The 6,214-nt window shown below is 41.6% G+C and overlaps 1 long non-coding RNA gene across 1 annotated transcript; it reads left to right on the top strand.

The window, feature by feature from the left end:
- Window positions 1-1,731: 1,731 nt before the first annotated feature.
- LOC144696359 (uncharacterized) lies at window positions 1,732-3,898 on the top strand. Its single transcript, XR_013580153.1, has 2 exons — window positions 1,732-1,814; window positions 3,423-3,898. It is a non-coding gene; the product is annotated as an uncharacterized LOC144696359 (long non-coding RNA).
- The last annotated feature ends 2,316 nt before the right edge of the window (window positions 3,899-6,214 follow it).

Genomic DNA, 6,214 nt, shown 5'->3' with positions numbered 1-6,214 from the left:
TATTCTGGATTTGGTTTTGTGTAATGAGATGGGATTAATTAATGATCTCATAGTAAAGGATCCTCTAGGGAAGAGTGATCATAGCATGCCAGAATTTCAAGTTCAGTTTGAGGGCGAGAAACTTGAGACCCACACTAGTGTTCTGGAGTTAAGCAAAGGTAACTACATAGGCATGAGGGCAGATTTGGCCCTAGTGGACTGAGCAGGAAGACTACAAGGCAGGACAGTTGGATATTTAAGGAGATATTCAATTCCTCCCAAGTAAAATATATTCCAAAGAGGAAGAAAGATGGTAAGAGGGGGAAAAAGCATCCATGGCTAAGCAAGGAAATTAAAGATAACATAAAGGCAAAAACGAAGGCATACCAAATTGCAAAGGTCAGTGGCAGGCTGGAAAGTTGGGAAACTTTTAAAGATCAACAAAGGGTTACTAAAAAAATAATGAAAAGAGCAAAGGTAAATTATGAAAGAAAACTAGCGCAAAATGTAAAAACTGATAGCAATCACTTCTACACGTACGTAGCTAAAGTGAATGTTGGTCCCTTGGAGGATGAGACTGGGGAGTTAATAGTGGGGAACACAGAAATGGCAGAGATGCTTAATCAATATTTCGCCTCAGTTTCCATGGTGGAGGACACTAGTACCACCCCAATGGTAACAGATAATGCAGAGGGTATAGAGAAGGAGGAACTTAGAACTATCACTAGAGAAAAAGTACTGAGCAAACTATTGGGATTAAAGGGTGACAAATCCCTAGGACCTGATGGCCTACATCCCAGGGTCTTAAAGGAAGTGACACCGGAGCTAGTGGGTGCATTGGCTGTAATATTTCAAAGTTCCCTGGATTCTGGAAAGGTTCCAGTGGATTGGAAAAATGCTAAAATAACGCCCTTATTCAAAAAGGAGGGGAGGCAGAAAGTAGGAAACTATAGACCAGTTAGTTTAACGTCTGTTGTTGGGAAATTGTTGGAATCCATTATTAAGGAAGTAGTAATGAGGCATTAGGAAATTCAAAATGCAATCCATCAGAGTCAGCATGGTTTTATGAAGAGTAAATCGTGTTTGACTAATTTGCTAGAGTTCTTTGAAGATGTGACAAGCAAAGTGGAGAGTGGAGATCCTGTAGATGTAGTATATCTGGACTTCCAGAAGGCCTTTGATAAGGTGCCGCACAAAAGATTAATACACAAGGTAAGATCACACGGAGTTAGGGGTAATATATTAGCTTGGATAGAGGTTTGGCTAACCAACAGGAAACAGAGAGTCGGGATAAATGGGTCTTTTTCTGGATGGCAAGCTGTAACTAGTGGGGTGCCACAGAGTTTGGTCCTTGGGCCCCAACTATTTACAATCTATATTAATGACTTGGATTCAGGGATAGAATGTACTATAGCTAAATTTGCAGATAACACCAAAATAGTGGGGAAAGTAAGTTGCAATGAAGAAATAAATGTACAAATGGATATGGACAGGTTAGGTGAATGGGCCAAAATTTGGCAGATGGAGTTTAACGTGGATGAGTGTGAGGTTATCCATTTTGGTTGGAAGAATAAAAAGGCACCTTCTTATTTAAATGGAGAGAAACTTCAGAATGCTTCAGTGCAGAGAGATCTAGGTGTCCTCGTGCATGAATCGCTGAAAGCTAGTATGCAGGTACAGCAGGTAATAAGGAAGGCAAATCGTGTTTGACTAATTTGCTAGAGTTCTTTGAAGATGTGACAAGCAAAATGGAGAGTGGAGATCCTGTAGATGTAGTATATCTGGACTTCCAGAAGGCCTTTGATAAGGTGCCGCACAAAAGATTAATACACAAGGTAAGATCACACGGAGTTAGGGGTAATATATTAGCTTGGATAGAGGTTTGGCTAACCAACAGGAAACAGAGAGTCGGGATAAATGGGTCTTTTTCTGGATGGCAAGCTGTAACTAGTGGTGTTACATAGTTTCCGTAAATGAAAAGTAATTTTCGCTTCCCAGCGATTGAAATGGTATACTGCATTCTTACAAGTTAACCAGTTGGAATTCTGACATGTGTACCACCTTGGGGAAGTCAGCTCATGCTGCTTTACGAACATAGGAACAACTGGTGAACTGGAGACCAGGATTAAAATGAATCCTGTCGTTCACAACATTATTTTTCAGCTAGACTCTTTAGTGATAAACTTAAAATGAATATTTAATTGGTTGGGTTTTGATGATTTTTAAACTAATCTGTACTCTCATAGACATTTACAGCACAGGAGGCCATTCGGCCCATCGTGTCCACGCCGGTTAACAAAGATCCGCCTACACTAATCCCATTTTCCAGAGCTTGGCCCATAGCCCTGGAGGCTATGGCAATGCAAGTGAATATCTAAATACTTCTTAAATGTTACGAGAGTTTCTGACTCAACTACCCTTTCAGGCAGTTAGTTCCAGACTCCCACCACCCTCTGGGTGAAAAATTTTTTCCTCAACTCCCCTCTTATCCTTCTACCTCTTACCTTAAATCTATGCTCCCTGGTTATTGACCCCCTCTACTAATGGAAAAAGTGCTTTCCTATCCACCCTATCTACGCCCCTCATAATCTTACACACCTCTATCAGGTCCCCTCTCAACCTTTGTTTATCCAAGGAAAACAACCCCAGCCTATCCAATCTTTCCTCATAGCTCAGACCCTCCAGCCCAGGCAGCATCCTGGTAAATCTCCTCTGCACCCTCTCCAGTGCAATCACATTCTTCCTATAATGTGGTGACCAGAACTGCACGCAGTACTCCAGTTGTGTCCCAAACAGCGTTTTATACAGTTCCAGTATAACCTCCCTGCTCTTGTATTATATGCCTTGGCTAATAAAGACAAGTATCCCATATGTCTTCTTAACCATCTTATCCACCTGCCCTGCTACCTTAAGGGACTTGTGGATATGTATACCAAGGTCCCTCTGATCTTCAGTACTTTCCATGGTCCTACCATTCATAATGTAATCCCTTGCCTTGTTAGCCCTCCCTAAGTGCATTACCTCACACTTTTCCAGGTTGAATTCCATTTGCCACTGCTCTGCCCATCTGACCAGTCCATTGATATCCTCCTGCAGCTTATGGCTATCCTCCTCACTATTACCACCCTACCAATTTTTGTGTCATCTGCGAACTGCTTGATCATACCCCCTACATTTAAGTCCAAATCATTTATGTACACCACAAACAGCAAGGGCCCCAGCGCTGAGCCCTGAGGAACCCCACTGGAAACAGACTTCCAGTCACAGAAACATCCCTTTACCATCACCCTCTGCTTCCTGCCTCTCAGCCAATATTGGATCCAATGTGCCACTTTGCCTTGGATCACATGGGTTCTTTAAAGACTAAAAATAGATGTTTTAATATTATTTAACCCTTAAGCAGATAATGCTAATATTCCGATTATTTTTTGAGTGGTTTCCAGCAATCCCTTTAAATACTGCTGGCTAGGCAACTTCTGAAGACCTCAATTTCATATTCATAGTCTTACAACAGATGCGGAATGCTGATTTGCATTTAAGGACCTTAATGCCCATTTCAGGCATATTTAAGAAATCCTGGACAACTAAAAACCCACCCAAGTGAAGATGGAGTTTGGTGTACTTCCAGACCAGATCAGGCACACAGATTGTGCCTCAAAAGTCAGAGACATAATGCTCATTTTACAGGAACAAAACGAGTGGCCATAAGTTGAATTTCTCCCCCAAATAGTTTGTCCTGCTCTTCGGAACAGTTTTTATTAATTGTAACCGATGATATTTGCTGTGCTCACCGTATAGAATTCCTGTTTTATTCAGCAGCATTAAAGTTGCTTTTCTACGATCAAATATGTTACAAAGATTTAACCATTGTCTTTAGAGTTTGATGTGATTGTGATTTTTAGTTAGGAAAGGGAAAATGAAGGCTACTTGGAAAAAAAATTGCAACATTTGAGTCACTTTTCATTTGATACTTCTTTCAGATCCTGTTCAACAATTCCAGTGTTCAGGAGTGCTTTTCAGTCTTCTAAACAAATAAGATTGATGTTAACGATGTGGTACTGGTTTTGTTTATGTAACATCCAGTGACCTCATTTAAAGAGTATGTCCAAACTTTATTTTTATGTGTCAATTTGAACCTTTCATCTGGAGGAAACAAAATGGAAAACCACCAAGATTATTATAAATGACCCTTGTATTTGGAGATCAGCAACCAGTAAAATTAACCTTTGCTACAAAGAGCTGTTGAAATTTAGATTCAATAAAAGGTTATTGCTGCAGAAGCAATATTATTAAATATATTGTTGATGTTTTTGTTTACTGAATTATTGTTGCATCATTAAAAAGGGCTTTAACCATAAAATAACAGTACAGTATGGGCAAATAGATGTCTCAAAAAAATCACCACCGCTCTGATACTGATTTTATTTGTATGGGAGCTTCAAGACGTGAGTTTAATACTAGAAAGTGATACCTTCAGGATGGATGTGCATATGGACAAGATTGGAATTTCGAATCAGGTCTGGGATTAAAAATGTTTTATCATGAAGCAAAAGAAAAACTGAAGTTGCTGAAATCTGAAACAAAACTGGCAGATCTGAGGAAGATATTGCAGAAAAACAGTTATAAGAAGAAAAAGAAATGGGGTAGTAGAGGTGAGCATGTGGTAGGAGATGGCCTGATTTTTATTCCACTGGATTCTTTGGCTACTGGAGCAAGTAAAATTGGTGATGTGCAAGAAACTGGAATGGGAAGAATACAGAGACCCCAGAGAGCTGTCAGGCTATAGGAGATTACCGAGGTAGGGAAGAGCAAGTTTGAAAACAACTTGGTTCTTTTTAAAATTGAGTTGTCGCTGGACAGGGAACCGTAAGTCAGTGAATTCAGGGGTCATGGGTGAATAGGACCCGGTGCGCGTTAGGACATGGAAGCAGAGCATTGGATAAGTTCAAGTTTACGGAGGATAGAAGATGAAAGGTTAGCCAGGCAAAGGGAGGAGAAGAGTCCAATGTCCGAGGAACATAAAGTTTAGGGGGCTCAGGGTTGTCGAGGTCAGGAAGGTGATATCAAGAAGAGATCTAAGTATGAGGATTATGATTTTAAATTTGAGGTGTTGGGGAAAAAGGAGTCAGTGCAGTCTGCAAGAATAAAGGTGTGATGGGTGAGCAGGAGCTGGAATTGGATAGAATGCAGACTGGATGAGCTGAGATTTATAGAGAATAGAGGATGTAAGCTTGGCCAGGGAGCAATAGAATAATCGATTCTAGAAGTGACAAAGGGATGGATGAGAAGAATAGATTTTAACTTACAGGCAGCTGGCAGTGGCAGTGCACTGGCCAGCTGCCCTGGCAAACACAAAGAGGCTGGATTTATTTCAAAGCCTGGGCCTCATTTAAATAAGAACCAGCAAGGTGCCTGAATGCATCTTGCCGGATTCAGGAATGCATGATGTCAGGTGGCCTGGAGAGTGCCCAGCTGGCTGCAAACAAAGTCCTGGGGAGGTTGGCAATCATGGTGGGGGAGAAGTCCAGAATAGCAGCCAAATTGGTAGAAGGGTAAGAAGTTTGTGGTGGGGGCCAGAAATGATGGCTTTGGTTTGTCTAATGTGTAGGTGGTGGAAATTATGGCTCATTCAAGAAAGGATGTCAGACAAGCAATCTTACAGCACAAAAACAGTGGAGGAATTGCGAGAGGTGGTGATAAGTAGAGGTGTTTTCAGAATTAGCAATGGGAGGTGATTCCAGGTCTATAGATGATGTTGCCGAGGGCAAGAATTCACTGATGTTCATTCTTTCTCTTCACTCCCATTGCAAAGGAAAGATTCCTCTTTCAAGACCTCTTCTGGAGGTCCCCAGCATCAGATGCCAGTCTTCAGCCAATTCGATTCACTCCACGTGACATCAAGAAATGGCTGAAGGCACTGGATACTGCAAAGGCTATGGACCCTGACAATATTCCAGCAATAGTACTGAAGACTTGTGCTCCAGAACTTGCCGCGCCCCTAGCCAAGCTGTTCCAGTACAGCTACAACACTGGCATCTACCCGGCTATGTGGAAAATTGCCCAGATATGCCCTCTACACAAAAAGCAGGACAAATCCAACCCGGCCAATTACCACCCCATCAGTCTACTCTCCATCATCAGTAAAGTAATGGAAGGTCATCAATAGTACTATCAAGTGGCACTTGCTTAGCAATAACCTGATCACTGATGCCCAGTTTGGGTTCCACCAGGGCCA

This window comes from Cetorhinus maximus, chromosome 22 (assembly GCF_964194155.1).
Source record: "Cetorhinus maximus chromosome 22, sCetMax3.hap1.1, whole genome shotgun sequence".
Lineage (NCBI taxonomy): Eukaryota > Metazoa > Chordata > Chondrichthyes > Lamniformes > Cetorhinidae > Cetorhinus > Cetorhinus maximus.
The sequence above is the reverse complement of the archived record's forward strand: the minus strand, read 5'-3'. Positions and strand labels throughout refer to the sequence as shown.